This window comes from Perna viridis, chromosome 11 (genome assembly GCF_037379345.1).
Source record: "Perna viridis isolate PV_CMFRI_1.1 ecotype Kerala chromosome 11, ASM3737934v1, whole genome shotgun sequence".
Taxonomy (NCBI): domain Eukaryota; kingdom Metazoa; phylum Mollusca; class Bivalvia; order Mytilida; family Mytilidae; genus Perna; species Perna viridis.
Window position 1 is genome coordinate 6,557,655 of NC_142455.1, and position 19,683 is coordinate 6,577,337.

The window sequence follows — 19,683 nt, forward strand, 5'->3', positions numbered from 1 at the left end:
TGAAAAACTTCATTTTTCATTCCATCGAAAACTTCCTGAGCAAAGCCAGTAATGCAGAGATCAAATAATGGTCTTATCAAATGGAGAAAGAATGCTTGAGTAAAATTTTATTTTCACATCAGTTGGGTTGACATACATGTTTCTGATTTTTCCCATTAAGCCTGATACCTACAATCACTTACACTTCGTAATTGTAATAGTCATGCGAGAATGAAAACATTTTTATCAGAATGTCATTATGCAAATTTCCTTTTTTAAATTATGATACAAATTAAGTAACTATTTTATAGCGCTTGCGTGAGATTGCTATCCATACATGTAGCAGAACAAATTGGTCTTATAATAATTGAAAGAAAAATGCCCTTTCTTAAAGTGTTGATTAACTATTATTCAGTGGAGTATCAAAGGGTGATAAATATAAAAAGCAGTTATGATATTGCATGATTAATCTATGTGATGATTATTGAATAAAAGGAAATAAGCCATACAGACAATATGCGCTGTACATTTTTTCTGACAAACTTGTAAATTATTAAAATTTTCAAATTGATCTATTCTTATTAAAAAATATTAAAGTCAAGGTAAAGATTTTACGACACAAATTATCTTAACATATTATTTTTTAAGTTTACAGAGAATAATGTAGGCTTTGTGAGCGTCATTTTGCTGTAGCATTACAGTAGCCGTGAGGTCTTTAATTTTGAAACGAATGAAAGTTGCAATCAGGCCAATGAGTGCCAATACTACATCAGCTTTCAAAGACCCCGATGTAGTAAAAACATTGTCTACTATACATGACAAATATGTTGTCGTACCAGCAGACAAAGTCCAAAACAACATTGTTTGTATCTGCAAAACGTTTTACACCCAATGCGTATAATCAGAGGTAGACATAGAAAATAATTACAGTGATAAGATCTATACTGCTACCACATTCTCCAAGAAGAGATTGTGGAAAACCATAAATCTGTGCTATCCTATTTTGGTCTCTTTACCATGGACGATGATTGTGATTTACCGTCTATGTACTGGATTCCTGAACTTCACAGGAATCCACACAACAACGTTTCATAGCAGTCCTACCACAACACCTGTTACTCCCGTAATGGTATTAATTCAATGTGGATCCTGAAAGATCTTTTGGAGGCAATCAGTTCAAGACTTTTATAAGAATATAATAGCATTAAAACTAATATTTTTTTTCAAAACTGTATACTTCTATTCCCCATACTCAGTTAAAATCCCGACTTTATAACATTATACATCGTTGTTTTTTTTCAACAAAAAGACGGTACATCTGATACAAATATATAGTTCTTGGTAGAGATTTCTCATACTTTGTAAGAAATAATTCCAAATCATCTTCCAAATATACAGAGAAAGATGTTTGCAAAATGCTGGAATTTGTAACCGAGAAATTCGTCCATTGTGGTGGACGTGTTTTTCAACGAACAGTCGGCAGTGGAAACTGATTGCGCTCCTCCCCTTGCTGGCCTATTCGTTCACTTTTATGAGGCTGACTTTATAGTTGACCTGATCCGAAAGAAAGAATATCGTTTAGCAAGATCCTTTAATCTCAGTTTCCGCTATATAGATGATGTATTATCTTTAAACAATCCTAATTTTGGGGATTTGGTACATCGCATCTACCGAAAAGAACTCGAGGTAAAGGATACTACAGACACTGTGAAGTCAGCCTCATATCTTGACCTACACTTAGAAATCGATGGTAAAGGGAAGCTAATGACCAAACTTTGTGACAAACGTGATGACCTTTCACCAAATAAGCCATTTTTTACAGAAGCATTAGTATTCTAGGGGTTTTGACATTGAAAAATATGTCAATTTAAGCGATTTTTCGCACTTTATCGCAAAAACCTAAGTGTTATCGCAATTTTCTTGGTACTAGTGTAAAGCTGAGACGTTGTGCTATACGATGATACCTGTACCTGTTTTGTTTATTTACACATGCTATCACAGAAAGGCCAAGACTCTCAAACAATTAAGTAACAAAAATCTTGGTTTTTTGACCCAGAGGGGTACAAATATAGTTTAATACTGAAAAAGAATCTGAGAATATTCTTTGGCGACAAATTGATTCGGTAATGGGAGGTATGAAGTTACCTAAACATTACCGTGAAATTGATGAGTGAGGGTGCACGGTGGACCCTTCTAGCTCATAGACTATATTTGATTATGCGATAAACACTCTGTAAAATATGTATTTTTTATCTATTCCCGATATAACTTTTCATGATCTGACATTGGTAGCGAAATTAGCGGCAGTATTTACTGGCGATAATAAGTTGGTGTATACTTTTATCATTTTATTCCATTTCTTATTTGAATGTTAGAAAATATTCGGGTTACAATGTTAAGATATTCAACTTTAAATGTTTTGGTAATACATTTAGAATGCTGTTGTTATTCTTTTGGATCGTGTTATTTCTGTTTAGATTAAATGACAAGTAAATGCACCTGCTGTAAAATTGAGACATAGTCAAAACAGTAGTCTGTATAAAATACAGACATTGCCTGTAATAGAGATCATTCACTATACTGTTCCCTTATAGTTAACAAACAGATAGTTACTCCGGATTTTCAATTCGATAATGTTTCCATCATTTAATTTATTTTAATTTATAAATATAGAACTGATTGTTTTCAACGCATTTCTGGTTATTCCATTATTAGTTAGGGCATTAAGGGATTTTAGTTGACGTGGATTTATGGGAGCAAATACGAAATGACAATGTTTCGTATAAAATGTAAGAATGTTTTATTTTTAAAAAAAACAAACAAACCTACAGATTATTTATCAGCTATAATCATGTTGAATGTTCTAGTCAGATTTTATTTTAGCATCACAATATTTTTTTTTCTTTTCTGTCCGTTTACGCCCTGCACATTTTTTGGGGACTCTGGGCAATTAACGTTGAAACTATACTATTGTTCTCTCGGCAGGTGCACTGGTTGACCCTGTCTAAACAGGTAAAAGACTCTCCAACCTTATAAATCTCTCCACCATATGAACAAGTCTCTAAAAGTAAAAATAACGTACTGTAATGATCTTAGTACTGCAAAAAAAAAAAAAAAAATGCAACTTACCTAAAATCGCAAACAAATGCATTCTAAGTGTGGAAAATCAGAATGTGTAATCTTCCCGTTCGCATGATGTACGATACACCATGTACAATGCAGGATTATAATATGACGTCCTTCCCCGGCTTTGAGACCTTAATCATATAAACAAATACGTAATAATCGGATGTGTATTAGCTGTTTTCTTCATTTCAGTAGGGTGAATGAACATCAATTTATATTTAATTAGGATATCATACGTAATATGTTAGAAAAGCTATATTACATTCCGTAAATTTCACTTACACACATACTCGGTAGCATTCGTCACAAGCCACGTGCGCCATCATGAATGAAACCAAATAAAAACAATCGTCCATGTCGTGTGTGAACACTGTGACCTCATAATGCAAACAACTATTTCAATATCTAACGTCGTGCTACTTAATTCATCATTTCCTTCAATATGAAAAAAATACAAGGCAAAGTTTCACTAGCGGCAATTTCAACTGACATGGCTAGCGGAATGTCTAATGTGCACAAATAAAGTCACCGTAATAGGTCACGAAAATGTAAAATAAAGTACCGTTATTGTCCTATTAGAACCGAAATAAAACACGAAAACTCCATTTTAACATTATTTTACCACGGGCTGACCATTAATTCCGCATTATTTTACCACCATTTATGCCAATATTTTACCAGTTGCTATCGCTCCGGGTAAAATAATGCTGCATAATTTGTCAGCCCGTGGTAAAACAATGATAAAATGGAGTTTCCGAGGTTTTATTTCTTAATTATACGATGTACGATAAACGATCGACAGAAAGGGAAATTTACACGATCCCAGTAGTAAACACGTTTTTTTTCACAAAAGTAAACCACATGTTTTGAAAGAAAGGGAAACTTGCAGTAAACGTCGCACAGAATAAATTTTGACGTTTCAGTACCGACCAATCAAAAAGTGTTGAAATTAGGGATATGACTTTTCAGAATTTGATTATTCCAATCTTGAATGAAAGAAAAAAAATCCGTTAAAAAAACTCTATTGGAAGAAAAAAATCACACTATATACTAAGTGTATTATACATATTCATATTCATATGCAATTAATTGTCAATATGCATACAAAGCGATGTTATCAGTTTCATGTAATAGAGAACAATACCTGGACAGTACTTGCATTTTCCGGTGGTTGGAGCGTTAGGAGTCTGACATGTTGTGCATGCGCATGCGTAAAACCGGCAATATGTAAAACTCGACCGCACTCATACAATACCAGTCGATATTTGGTATGTCTGGCTGCGACTGATTTCCGAATTTCAAACATTCTCCATACATCTCCAAACCTGTATTTATAAGAAACCCAATTTGACAAAAAGTAAAATCCTGTTTAATTACTCTCAACTTCCTAAAACGTTAATTACTTTTACAGGCTATTAATAAAGAATAATCAAGAGAACCGCGGTTATAGTGGTAATCAAAATAATGTTATCCACGGACAAATAGCATACATGACAAACAGATATACACAACAAAAAACATAATGTAACTAAAATCATAAATACAAAGTAACAAAAGTAAATGAGCAACTCGGAGTCCACTAAAAACTGGGAACAAGGACCAGGTACACCGGTAGGGTAAGCGTTCTGAAAAAAGTTTAGTGCCATAAAGATACTAGCGAGTCATTATATGTTCCGAGACTGTGCCATTTAAGAAAATATCTGTCAGAAACTTGAATCAATCTGCCGTGTCCTGGAACATGAATTTGAAAACAAAGTGAATTTTGTATATTTTTTTCGAAATTCCTGGAATTATTTCATTGTATAGAAACAAGATATAACATATTACTGTTCTAAATGCAACTGACTTACAATTAGAGATTAATAGGCGAAAAATTCATTGTGGTTACTTGTAGCTGAAAATTAGCAATATCACAAACTGACCGCCGGCAAGACTGTATAATCACCAGCTTTATTACATTTAGCTTATTGTGCTTAACTGATCGAATCCGTACAAAATCGAATACTGGTTTCTCAATTCAACGTACACACAAAAACAAATGAAACTCCTGATCCATCGGATGGATGTTTGTACTTCTCGAAAACAGATGTTTAAATGAATTATGTAAATAACACTCTACTAAACGTGTGTTTGACTTTTTATTATTAATGATTAAAAAGATCAGTATTCATTTAAGTCTAGGCATGAAATTGTTATGCTAAAAAATGATGTGGCAAATATGGTCAATATAGAAAATTAACTTTCTACAAAAACATCTAAATCCAATCAGGAGATATGTGCAACTAATTTACATAAGTTTACTTTTTGACATGGTGATGATGGCCATAAAACATAGACTGGATTTTAAGATGTATCTCATTCTGATCTAAAAGACAGTAAGCATCAACTTTAAGATCTTTAAGAAAAAAATCAGGGTTCAACAGCAGTAGTTTAGGGATCTACAGCCTTTCAAATAACAATTTTAAGTTCACTTGGTCAAAGTCGAAATATTTTTTTTCCGTTCCATAACCTTTTCTCAACGATATAAAGTAAAAAAAGACATGGAAATAATGTCTGAGATATTGCACCTATGTCTTTAACAATTATTGCATATGTAACTTGTATGAATTATTTATTCCTTTTATGTCATGACAATCATTTTGTTCATAACATTCTGTACTGGAAGAAACGCCTCAAGGAGGTAACCCTACGGTAAGAAACAAAAACCCTTGAAATCAGTGATATGCACATTTTGTATCATATTCAATTTTACTCAAGCTTTCATTTGAAAAAAAGAAGGAAATCAGTCCAAATTACTTTGATTCTTACAAAATTTTGATGTAAGATGCTGAGTACAAATGTTCCAATGATTTGTAAGAGTTGTGTTCCTTACCCTAGGTCTACCTCCCTAAGGGTCGTAAACATTTGCGATATCTTTATTATTGCTCATATTGTACGAAATTTTACTGCAAGATTTTTTTATATGTATGATGATAAACGACAAAGACAATAATTATTGATGTAAAACAATCAATTAAAATGATAAAGAACGAAAAGCCTAAAAATAATTCATTAATTTCGAAATTTACAGATAGAAATAACTATACAATTACTTTTAAAAGAATGACTGTAAATTTATCTATCATCTGGCAGTCAAAAACACATTCAAAGTTGTTGCTCAACGTAAGGATTGACTGATTATTGGGGTTTAACATCCGAGCAGCAATATTTCAGCTATATTCTGGCGATAAACACAAGGAAAGATCTTACCTGTTTAAAATTGGACTTCTTCGAACATAACTTGTGACTTCTCCGCAGTGCGAAAAATATCTTTATATAGATGCAACATTTGAGGGAAAAATTAAAATTAATTATCAACCTTTTAAAGTTCAAAGTTTTAGGTACCAGGATAAAGTATTTTACATTTGTCTCAAACACTAACATGTAAATAAACCGGATTTTCATTAATCCGGTAACTGATTTTCCCATACTGCAGGTTTAATATCATAAAATATCGTTCATAGGTATATTTTTGTTAGACAAACATTAAAAACACTGCATATCTTTTACAGGAAATGGTTCTAACTATTAAGATTAATTTATGTTTACTTTTACAAAGTAATGAAGTCCGTTTATAACCTGCATGTTCGGAATTTTAATCTCAGTGAAAATATGAAACAACAATGAACAAGAAATTAATGTTAACTTCATGTCATTTGTATAAATATAAATAAAATTTGTAGGAAAATAAGCACATAATTAGGGATTGATATAACTTGATACAAGATGACGCAATTCAACTTAAGATCCGGTTAGTATGATTTTTTAGCTTTGCCGTTTTACATTCATTTGATTTCCAGTATAATATTGGTTTACTTGAATAGTCTATGAACCTAATTGACAATGCACCGCCATTATCTCGATCAAAGTCGAACGCGAAAATTAAACTATGTGTAAAATTGAGAAAAAATAGAAAACAATGTCCTAGCATCCTTTTTTTCTGAGGAACCCTGGCTGTCCCTTCGTTTTCAAAGTGTCTGGATCCGCAACTTCTGGTGATTTGTCTCGTCCATTAACAGAAATTAATTGTAGCCATATGAGCAGTAAAAGAGGCTTCCATGACAAATTTTATTTCTTTTATATCAGATGAACCATAATTGTTAATTGAAAAGTTTGTACCACTATGTCGATTCGTTGCACACTTTTTGAAAGTGTGGTTAGAATGGTTCGACAGACAGAATCGCCTAGTCTATGCTCCTAGTTTATAGTTAAGTCCGAGTAGTTCATTTACATATGTTACTTTGTATGTATTATTTTGATTGTTTTATGTTCTTTGTTGTGTGTCTGTTTTCCATGCCTGGTCTTGCCCTGGATTACATCTAAGAAAAATGTTTCAGTTTGTCCACATTACCTTTATTAAAGGGACCTAAATTCTGTACTGACATTGTCTTAAAAGACTTCGTTTTTAGGATCATGTCCCTATTTGATAAGCGCCATAGTCATTAAAGTATATGGTTACATTAATATAGTGATAAAGACTCATTAGTTAGCAATTATCTCTCATAATTATGGTTTAAATCAACGATAGTAGATTTATTATCATAGTTCACAATGAATAAATCATTGAATTTATTAAGGCACAACGAATGTTTGAATCACGTTAGTCTATGATTCATGGGTGATAAAAAAAGTCCCGCAAATATAATCTTAATTTTTAGGTCAGAAATTAAGAACTTTATTACGTCGCGAACTATTCAATGTATTCTTACAAGAAATTGTTATCTTATTTGTAAATTACTTCTTAAGGAGTTTATAAATCGGTAGACTTTTATCTAACTTCTATGATATTTTGTCGATGAATTGTAGTCTAAAATGTTATAACAAATCGTGTTCACTGTACCTTTCGCTGTTCCAGCATTATGCCAAACATGAGTGCACCTTTCGAGCGACGTATCTCGAATATTGTCACTTGCTTAGACTACTTATAAAATTGTATTTATGATTTATGCATTACTAGAAGACCACCCAAGTTTTCAAACTTTTTATGTGTATATTGTAATATGACCTACCAACCGAAAAAAGGCTGATTGTATGGGTAATTATATTAACAAAAATGCTTTTTGACCATCACCCTTGCAATTAATTAATTGTTATTGAGATACACGGAGACCAAATATGGTCATGTGATCTGTAAAATAAATTTGTGTTGCATAGGTCTTTCGGACTTTCGATGTTTACCCAATGTGTTACAAAGTCTATACTCTTCCATATTCTATACATAAGTTGATATTTATTTTTTGTTCCATGCCTAAGAGTTATTTGTAATAAAAACGACGTATATGGACGATAAAGCATGTTTAAATGCATCATCTATGAACACCCAGTAATGAGGAAATATATCATGCTTCTGATTTCTTGCTTTCTTTTGGTCAGAAATTAAAATTGTACTTCAACGACAAGCAATCGACTCATAATGACTAAGACGATGATCTCTGTCTCAACATAGAAATATGAATGATTGAGTTATACACGTCAGTTTAAAAGTACATAGTGATGACATATCAGTTGAGTCTACATTATGTATCTTGTCCAGTTTTACTCAGTGAAAGCAAATTTAAATTTTAACGTGTTCCACATATCACATCGTTCACTCACTGTTAATAAACAACTTATTTTTCTTCGTTTTCAAATCAGTACTATTTCTACCATTCAATACTTTATTACCTGAAAGGGCATCATTTTTTTTCTTTTTTTCAATGTGTTGCTAGGATTGATTTGTTGTAAATAGTAAGGGCTTGACCATTTAATCATCGTGTATTCAAGAAAAAAAGAACAAGAGTTAACATTTTAGTTAAAATATAATCAGGCAGGAGGTGATTCATGCATTTAACAAAAACCACTAAACTCAGTTTTACTTTTTTTTTCACAAGTAGTTTCTGATCACATAATCAGTCTTAGTGTTTCATTTGTTTGTGGAGCTTTTGAGATTGAGAAATCATATACATTGTACATGTACATAAAATGTACAATTTGCAAGAGTTATCGTTCTTAAATTTGTTCCATTTGGTTGATTGTAGTGGCAGAGAAATGTAGGCTTGTCTCAAAAGACGATACAGAATACAATTCTGATATAATCATCTAAACGTAAACATATAACATAGGTAGACGTAAAAACCATTGTTTGTTCAGTGCGTTTTTCTACACCATAAATCACGTTACTATTGGCAGTGTTTGAATTTTATATGGACTGGCAATCTAATGTATTGTATGATAAAAAAAAAGAGAGAAATGTTTCATTTTTTTATTAAAAAATTAGCAAAAGGGATTAGACATTGAATATGTCGATAATTCATATCCGAGTTTTAGTAAGCAGATCAGAATTACTTTATATCCGAGGTATCTGTTGATGCTTTGCAAATTGTTTTAGGATTCTGAGTAATTTTTGTTTTAAAATTATGTTATTGTTCCCGACACAGCGGCATTGGTTGACCCTGTCTAAACATGTGAAGGACTTCCCAACTTTATAAATGTTACCACCATATGAACAAGTATCTGAAACAGAAAACCAAATCTTAAATTCTTTTTTTAAATACACTTTTTTAAACAACATGGTATATAAATGAGAATTAATATTTCTATGAATTCTATATATTAACATAAGTGACTTTATTTGATATAAATGTTGAGTGTAGAAAAGCGTCATATTGTACTATATTAAATCAGTTATTAACAACACATTGTGTTCAAGAACTATTCAAACATGACAATACTAATTGGCTCTTTATATGCTTACAAAGCAAGTTTATCACTTTTGTCTATACAACGTAACATACGTTTGCAGTAACTGCATATTCCTGTGGTTGGAGCATTAGGAAACTCGCAATTTGTACATGCACAAGCATAAAAGAGGCAGTATTTAAACCTGCTTACATTTATACAATACCAATCAATATTCGGTATATCTGGCTGCACCGCTGAAGCACCAAATTTCAAACATTCTCCATACAACTCCAAACCTATTTTATTAGAAAAGCAAAACGAGAAGAAGATGTTTTTTACTATCTATAATGTTTCTTTCGGTAAAATCGTCCTGAGACGTCATATATCTACTACTTTTACATTTTTACTACACCTAAAATTTCGAAATATAAATTAAAAAATATATATATATATATACAAATCTGTCTTGTTTTGGGAGTGATAATTGTAATTCATGCGAAAAGTATTAAAGGTTTAAAGAACATACATGCTTAATATTTTATAACATAGGATGAGGGTACATAAGGCTCTCTAGTGCCTACTAGAAGAAGTGAAATTATCTCCTTTTAGTAACTTCAAATTTTTTCCATTTTTTTAAAACTTAAAACAATTCGTTTTATCTACCCTTTTATTACAATAAAAAAAAATGTGTTCTCGTTTACAAACGAAGAAAGCTATATGCGTATTCAATCAGTATATGTTGAATAAGGTAAAAAATTACACCCTGGGGTTTTATTTGACACTATTTGTTTGATTTACATAGTTACGGTTTGTTCGGGTTAGGATTGTAAAACCAGGCAGCGACATTTTCCCCTTTTTGTCTAAAGTGGATATATATATATATTTTTGTTCTTTGTTTTTTTGTTTTTTGTTTTAGTTGTTGTTATTGCGAACAGGTGCCTGAAATAAATGTGAGAAAAAAAAACATATTGGGTAGTAACTATTTGTACAGTCACACACTTATCCCTGTAAAGAATCTTTACTTCAATCTTCGCATAAGAAAGCTACAATCAAGCAGATCATGTATTGTCATTGCCTCCTCAGACACATGCATGTAGCAGCAATGCATGAGTAACTATATCTTCAAATAAACAGTTAAATACCAAAGACGTTTCTTCCTTTTGCTTAACGACAGACAGACAGACAGATTTACATGTACATCCATTGCTACTCATGAACAGTGTGGCAAAGTAATTCATCAGGTAACAGCACAAACTCTATTACAAATACGGGTCAGTATTGGCATATGTTTTTTTAAAACAAATGTATACTGAATATGAATTCTTTATCACTTTATTAGATAAATAAACACAGCTTGTTTTTTGCTGCAAAAATAAGAACAGGAGAGTGTTAAGTCATTATTTGCGTTTGATATTAGAACAGTGTTTCTAACTTTGCTGGATCATATTTGAAAATCGACTGCTTTGCTACATACACACAATAGTATCTTTAGAGAGTGTGCTGCTGGTTTCTATAATACATGTACCATCTTCTTAAAAGCCTTTCAGTCCACGCAAAAATATATCATTATGTAGAACACTGAGATTTTAATACGGAAACTAAAACAAACAAACATTGAAAACAAATTGTGTAATTAGGTGACACGGATGACCAGGTGTTTAATCATGTGACAATTAGCTAGGTTACATGATACATGTACAGGTAAAGTTGGAATTAGTCATTTCTGAAGCGATTTGTAGCGTGAATTTTGAACGTGTTTTAATAAATGCACAGAGATCCAGCGTTAACCCAAAAATCCCTATTCCAGTAAACAGAATATATAAATGCATACTTTCAGTTTCAATCTTTTTTGGTTTACGCTCGATCTCACCATGAAATAAGTTGCAAAAGAGTGGAAAAATGTTATTTTATTTACTGAATAGCCTTCAAGACGGTTTTTGTACAATCGTTTGTCAATCGTTACTTTTTTTTAATTACATACATTTGAAATTTACAATATAAATTAAATGATTATTTAATTTTCTTCCGAATTTTTACATTTTGTTACCAATTATTTCAGTAGGCAGAATATGGGCCCCATCCTTTGTGCTGAACATGTTCTTGGTATGTCGTTAGCGAGTTTTTGAATTTGTTATAAGCTTTACCTTATTGCAATATATATACCACAAAAATCAACTTAAGAAAGCTTTAAACCAAATGTTAATGGTAGAAAAAAGCTCTTGTGGTATCATTTAGCGGGGCATAAACTAATGATGACCGATGGATTGACCTTGAGAGGATTCATCCTGTCGGTCGAAAATGGACCGAAATGCTTTAAAAAATCAGTCTGTGCAAATACTCTACATTTCCGAATTTTTTTATCAAAGTAATCAACGTTTTATGAAACACATGCAATAAATGTACAGTCTTAGCTGTTGTCATGGTGATGATGACAATTAAACAGAAACTGGATCTCAAAATATTCAAAATTATTACTATTCTAACCTAAGAGAAAGAAAAAAGTGATTAAGTCGGCAAATTCCTATTAAAACATTCGTATCTTTTACCTTATTGTTCCTTATTGTTACGATATGGGAATTGGTAGAAAAGTTTTAGACAATAAAATTGCACTTGACAAAAATTAGGCTTTGAACAGCAGAAACACAAAGGCTGTGCCAAGCATTTCCATTGGTTCGGGCTAAATTCGTATATATTTTTTGTCAAGTCAATACACTGTTACTGTTATCAATGTGTTTGTAAAGTTATTTTCTTTATACTGCAACAAAATTGTAAAGGAAATGACGATATAAGCAAGAAAAAAAAACAACGTTATTTTATTCGAAGCGGGCGACATCCTGACACCTTCATAACAATGTAACATCTGTTACGCCAAAAGAGCCCATGATTAATATAACTTGCAAATATACGGTCAATTCATTTTTACTGCTCAAACAGAACGGTTTAGTATCAATTTAATTAATGTTTCTACAGAAATGATACATATCCGTACTAGTGTTTATAGCTTGTATGTAGCTAGTATGAATTATATACCCTTTTTTAATATAGTAAAAAATTTCGTTATTGAAGGCAAAGTAAATTTCAGAATTGATCTTAACTGCAAGCAATAGGGCTTCTTCCTAGGACACTTACCCTACCAGTGCACCTGGTCCATGCTCCCAGTTGAGTCCGAGTTGCTCATTTGCTTTTGCTATTTTGCTATTTTGTCTGTATGATTTTAGTTACTTTATGTTCTTTGTTGTGTATGTCTTTTTTTCATGTCTGGTCTTTGTCCCTGGATTACATTCTTTTGATTACCTCTATAACCTTGGTTCCCTTGATTACTCTTTCCTACAGTAGATTCTACGTTTATAGTCCACATAGAATTACCAAATTTTATTTATATAGCTTCTAAGATAAAAACAAAAACAAAAACCAAACAAAAATTTAAAAAAAAATAAAAGAAAAGAAAATAAACAAAATAAAAGAAAAGAAAATAAACAAAATAAACAAAGCATAATATACATACCACCTTCTGTTATCTCCAGGACTTTCTGATTGTGGATAGAATATTTTATTTTGTAGACTTTCCTTTACAAATTAACGTGCAGACTTTATATATTTTTTAGTGGTCGAACATTGATTGATTTCCATATTCCTGTAGCAAGACTATACAGGTATTTACAGTATAATTACAATAACAATTTTCAAGGAATAATACAAACCTTTAGAATTAATGTAATGTATGTTATTGTGACAAAGAAACATGTAAGAATTTTAATTTTAGCAAAAAACTATGAAAAACATATTTTGTAATTAATGCTGATGTTTTGGCATGTGCACTGTTTTGTGTAAAAAATATTTATAAACTATGTAGAATGTGCTGAAAGTTGTAAATCATAAAGTTAAGATTATTCACATTTAGAAATATAACATATATTGAAATTAATTTTTGCCATTGCATATTTAAACCCGTTCCCGAAACGTTCATCCTTTTTTAATATGTTTGTGTGAATTTTGTTTAATGCATAGCGAGAAAAGGGAATATAAAATTTGCGCACTTCATTTGAATTTCAACAAATATTCTATCGTAAGGACCCCGTGCAGGTCCGGGTGTTAAAAGAATAGGCCTGCAGCAGCGCTAAGCTTGTCGTATAAGGCGACTAAATAGTGCTCAGAAACCTAGCCGGGGAAAGGCGCTCTGCCCACAGAGCAACTGGGATGGGTACCCCTGGCATGTTACATGCTGGGGTTGTCAGGCTATAATACGGAAAACCTGACCGCAAATCATAGTGGTGCACCGTGTTGGGAAAGATGCCACGTTCCTCGCACGTTAAAGAACCCTGCTGTGGTATTCGATAGAAGTAGGAACCTTTGCGCTCCGCCACAGGAGGCTAAATTGCCCGACCTTACCCATCCCCCTTTTTCTAGTGGCAATCAAAATTCGTCGACCCTATTATCCTTGTGACCCATCCTTTTTTATCATTTCATGTTCATTTTATCATCCATTTCATGTTCATTGTCTGAATATAGCTGAAATATTGCTGCTCGGACGTTAAATCCCAACAAACAAACAAACAATCTATCGTAAGGAAATATAGCTAAAACTACGGTTCCATTTATTCATGTTCTTTACTACTTCTAAGATCCATTTTAAGTACTATTCTGTGTAAGAATCAGGCAATGGAAGGCATATCACTTTTCTCAATTTGGTCTTTTTGCCTGAAATATATTCAGTACGTCTAGAAAACAACTAAAAACCTATTTAAATTTATCCTGAAGCATATCAGGAAAAAGTACGGAAAAATGTCCCCGCCATTTTCCATAGCGCATTTTAACTTAATTTGACCTATCAATATCTAAATAAGGCACATTTTGCAAACACTTTGATGGTTATTTTTTTTAGGTTATCAGGTATGAATACTTGGATAATGCTGCGTTTTTTTTCTTCATGTGCCATACCTTATACACATTTTGCCTGATTCCTAGACGGAAAAGTACTTACATGTAACTGATAGAAACAATATTTCCCAGAAAGTTTATTGTACAAAAGCTTCTCCCGAGATGATAAATTCTCTGCACGTGAAAAGGACTGCATTGAAGAGGAAAAATTCTAATTCACATGTCAGTATGATTACGTTTAAAAAACAAGGATAAGCATATTTATTGACACAGTGCACCAATGAATCCAAATCCATAAAACTTGCCTTACACACTCTGCACCGAAAAATATGCCACTCATGTTAAGCCAAGATCGTGTAATCTCTGTACATCCCATAATTTACAAATATTTTGTCATGCTAGTGCAGATATAACTAACTTATTCAGATAATTGTTATATACAATTAGTCATCTACAGGCTAAACAATATGTACACGAATATTTTAGTACATTATATCAACAATCTTTTTAGACGTTGTTAGTCTAAACATACAGTTCATTGTTGTCGAGATCCAATACATAACATGCTCATGTGCATTATAAAGTTTTTTTAGTGCGTGGGTATTTATGTTTCGTTACTGTTTACCTATTGTGATAAAAGTTATATACTTCGCTTTGTGCACAAACAAATGTAAGCAGATATTATCGTTTTATTGCATGCATTTGTGTTACTTGCAACCAACCTCTAAGTCCACTTCCTGTAGAATATCGCTTCAAAATGCCAAAAAGAATCTCCGCAAAAATTATTACGCATCTGATTCAGAGCTATCTTATTGACTTTCCTAATTTCAATTCAAAATCAACAGAAAAATAGGAAGTACATGACGATGATTGATCGAAATAAGGACACAAAACCATCACAATATTCACTGTTGCATCATACACGTAGTTGTAATTAATGTTTTAGAGTACATAAAATGATGATGTATGAAAATGGAGACTGTGTAACTTATCTTGTACAGTATTACACTTATTTAAGTAGCAGTCTTTCTAAATATCAGATAGATAGTGATTCATGTATGTCAAACATCCACCGAATGAAGTTGAATTTCTTGTTCAGAAACAGTTACTGATCACATAACCAGTCTTTGTTTCATGTGGTTGTTGCGCTTTTAAGATAACAGTTACACAGCCAAATGTGCCAAATATGATTATCATATGGTGCTCGATTTATATGATAATCATATGATGCAAACCATATTATTGTCATGTGTGGCACATTTGCCTGTGTATGTAGACTGTACATGATTTAGTATTATTTGATTGATTCAAATGTGTAATGAAAGAATGATTGACTTTTTATGAGCAACTCGGCGGGTGTTTCTAGAAAAGCAGAGGACGCTTACCCTATCGGTGCACCTGGTCCATGCTCCCAGTTTTTAGTGGAGTCCGAGTTGATCATTTACTTTTGTTACTTGTATGTATAATTTTAGTTACTTTATGTTCTTTGTTGTGTATGTCTGTTTTCCATGTCGGGTCTTTGTCCCTGGATTACATTCTTTTGATTACCGATATAACCTTGGTTCCCCTGATTACTCTTTCTACAAAGTGAAGATCTGAATGCAGATTTTCGTGTGACCGAATTCATCTATGGCTGGAGTAAACAAAAATGATACCATGGAAAAAGGCTGAGTCACAAAATTGGACTAATAATAGGTTTGGTATTAGTCGAATTTTGTGACTCAGCCTTTTTCCATGGTATCATTTTTTTTTTGTTTACTCCAGCCATAGGTAAATTCGGTCACACGAAAATAACTTATGCAGTAAATCGGATTCTTGTTATTCAATGTCAGTCTCTATAAGAATCAAGCAGTAAATGAAACATGGTAGGAAAAAAACATCTTTTGATAGTGTAAATTGATCATTTGCTCCATCAGAATCAGGGAAAACAGGCAAGATTGTCCATATCATGATGGATAATTGAAAACATGACTTTGTCAAAAAATTCATTTTTTAATATTCTATTGAAAAATTCTTGATCAAATCCAATAATACCGAGATCATATAATTGTTTTGTCAAATAGAGAAAGCATCCTGGAGTGATATTTTACTGTCAGATCAATGGGGTTTTGTCATGCTTGTTTCTGATTTCCCATTTAGCCTGATATTTAGAAACACTTACACTTCATAATTGTAATACAGCCATGCGAGGACAAAAACATTTATATCAGAATGCCATAATGCAAATTTCCCTTTTAACATTGTAATACAAATTAATCTAACTATCTTATAGCGCTTGAGTGAGATTTCTGGTGAAATATACATACATGTAATATGAAATGTGCCTTATGATAATTGAAAGAAAAATGTCCTGTCTTTATATATTGATAATTATCATACAATATGGCATCAACGGGTGATAAATATTAAATCATATTGTAATATTGCATGATCAATTTATGTGATGTTTATCAAATAAAAGGAAACAAAATATGTACACAATATGTGCACATTTGTTTTTCTGACAAACTTGTAAATTATCCAAATCTCAAATTAATATATCCTTATTCAATAAGTATTAAAGACAATGTAAAATTTTATGACACAATTTATTATCTTAACATATTTTTCCTTATTCTTTTGGCGTTTTACAGAAACTTCCGTCTTTGTGAGCGTGATACATGTGTCAATGTACATTATTATAATGAAAGGACAGTTATACTTCATTTTACTGTAGCATTCCTTCCCTATGTCAAGCAAACATTTGCCAAAATGTGCAAAATACTTCGGGTAACCATATCTATGATAGAATGTAAAATTATTCAGATGTTTAGTCACATATTATGTAAAAGGAGTATGCGGATGGAGATCATGCCACATGAAAGATTTGCCTAACATTAGAATGCATTTTTCAGCAGTTTGTAACATATCCGGTTGGCCTACGTCCCAGTTTCTAAAAATCAAATTTCTCAAAGTTAGGACCGTTCTTCCACCAAAACACCGAGTTGACGTTCAAAATAAGAAAACCAAAGATATGATTCAAAATGCCTGCATGTTAATGGAAATGTTTAATTCTATGTTTTAAAGCAGTTCATTAACATTAATATAGCATGAAAGGATGACAAATTTATATGCTCGGTGAGAGATTTGTTAATACTGTCTGATAAACTTTGATCAAAGTCTCTTTTTTTGTTAACTGCTATTGTTTGTTTTTGTTTTGCTTTGCGTTGTACTCTGTGTTTGTCCTCAATACTGTTTGTTATTAAAAAAAAATGAAAACGAAAATGACAAAAAAGCGCTCCAAAATAAGAGCGTTTTGGAATACCAACAAGACCTCTATGTTCTATTTGGATATTCCAAATATAACTTCCTTGATACAAACAGCAGTTCTTTTTCCTTTTGCGCCAAGCATTCGAGTTGATAGATTTTTTGTTAATTTAGTATTATATAGAAAATCTTACGCGTAACAACAGTGAATAGATATAGGTATTTTAAACTGTGTATTTCTGAAATTTCTGAATAGGCATATCTAAAGAAAATGCTACAGTTACATATACAATATAAGTACATTGTCGAAAATTATTGAAGATATGTGATGAGGCGACGGAACGGGTAGGAAATGCGACGCTCCGCCGAGCTATTTCCCCCGTTCCAAGCCGAATTCACATATCTGCAATAATTTTCGACAATGTACCTATATTGTTTTTATCCTGTTATATTAATAGTTTTGTGCGTGTGTTCATTTTTAAAATAAAATTTTAAAATGCATATCCCCTGAGGAGACCCGATCGTTAAACCAGAAGAAAAAAAATTAATACACATGGCGCATGACTCAGTAAACATTGAAATTCAATCCGCACCATATAATCCGTCAAAGCTGTTTGAAGAAAATAAGCAATGTATCAAAATTTATTCAATTCCCAGAGACAAATAAGTAAAATGAACAATAAATACAAATATTTTGAATGTTGTAAAGTCGATTTTTAAGAACATTAAAGTTTTGAATTTCGCAAGGAAGCTGGAAGCTGACATGTTTCTCTTTGGTATATGGCAGTATAGTTCAGGGGTGAAATTTGTGCACTATTTTCTTTTGGATTTAAAATGTTTGCTTGAGATTTTTGAAGAGGAGACAGTTGTATGGGCAGATATATAATGTAGTGTTCCTCTGATTCATTATCTTGAGGTTTAGGCAGTAATAAATCCAAGACTATAACAGTTTCCTGGTGTTTTGTCTCTTTAAGAGTTTTATCATATTGTAATGTTTCAATTTCTTCAAGTGGGGACCCGCTTATGTTAAATTTTGACGGACACTCTGGCTCCGAGTCCGACATGACTGAATTGACAAGGGAAGTCGTCTGCAAACTGATAATGAATCAAATCTGAACGAGATTTGGGATTTTCCATATACATGACGGTGAAAAAAATACAAACAAAATCAGTATTTGGTTTACATAAAATCTTTTATTTCATTCAGGTGAAAACGAAACAAAACAGCACAAAAAAAAAAAGATTAACTGGATACGCAATCGCAATTTGTTTATATCGTATCTATGGTGGCGACCATGATTAATTTACGCATACCAGAAAAAAAGTAGTTCCGCCGATCACGCGAGTGGGAGGAGCATGAAAGTCGATAACCTGCTAATGTACGGATTCAGCAAAAAAAATAACCGTATACCTTTATTCGTTTAACAAATAACGTCATTCCAGGATAAATACTGATAAATATTAAATGTGTATCTTTCGATATCAAAGTTGTCTCCTTTACAATGAAAAAACCGTAAGCAAAATCCGTAAGCGAGAAGATTTATTATAGATAGATATGTTCATTGGGCTCAATAATATGTTAATAGCTAAAGAACTGAAGTTTAACCATGTAACATGCCAGCACTGTTATTCAAGGAGAAAAACAACTCGTTAATTTCACCATTTTAGCGGATATTTTTCATATTTCAAAGTATTAATTAAATATCGTTACTTTTTGATTATGGAATTAACATTTTGTATAATATACATCCTTTA

General features: G+C 32.2%; 2 long non-coding RNA genes across 2 annotated transcripts; both read right to left on the reverse strand.

Annotated features, from left to right (window-relative positions):
* Window positions 1-2,762: 2,762 nt before the first annotated feature.
* Window positions 2,763-5,511, reverse strand: LOC148602758 (uncharacterized). The gene is made up of 3 exons (XR_015916566.1): window positions 5,407-5,511; window positions 4,250-4,430; window positions 2,763-3,040 (listed from the first exon to the last, which is right to left on the reverse strand). It is a non-coding gene; the product is annotated as an uncharacterized LOC148602758 (long non-coding RNA).
* A 3,905-nt stretch (window positions 5,512-9,416) lies between these two features.
* On the reverse strand, window positions 9,417-13,461 carry LOC148602759 (uncharacterized). Its single transcript, XR_015916883.1, has 3 exons — window positions 13,310-13,461; window positions 10,015-10,100; window positions 9,417-9,636 (listed from the first exon to the last, which is right to left on the reverse strand). It is a non-coding gene; the product is annotated as an uncharacterized LOC148602759 (long non-coding RNA).
* Between the last annotated feature and the right edge of the window lie 6,222 nt (window positions 13,462-19,683).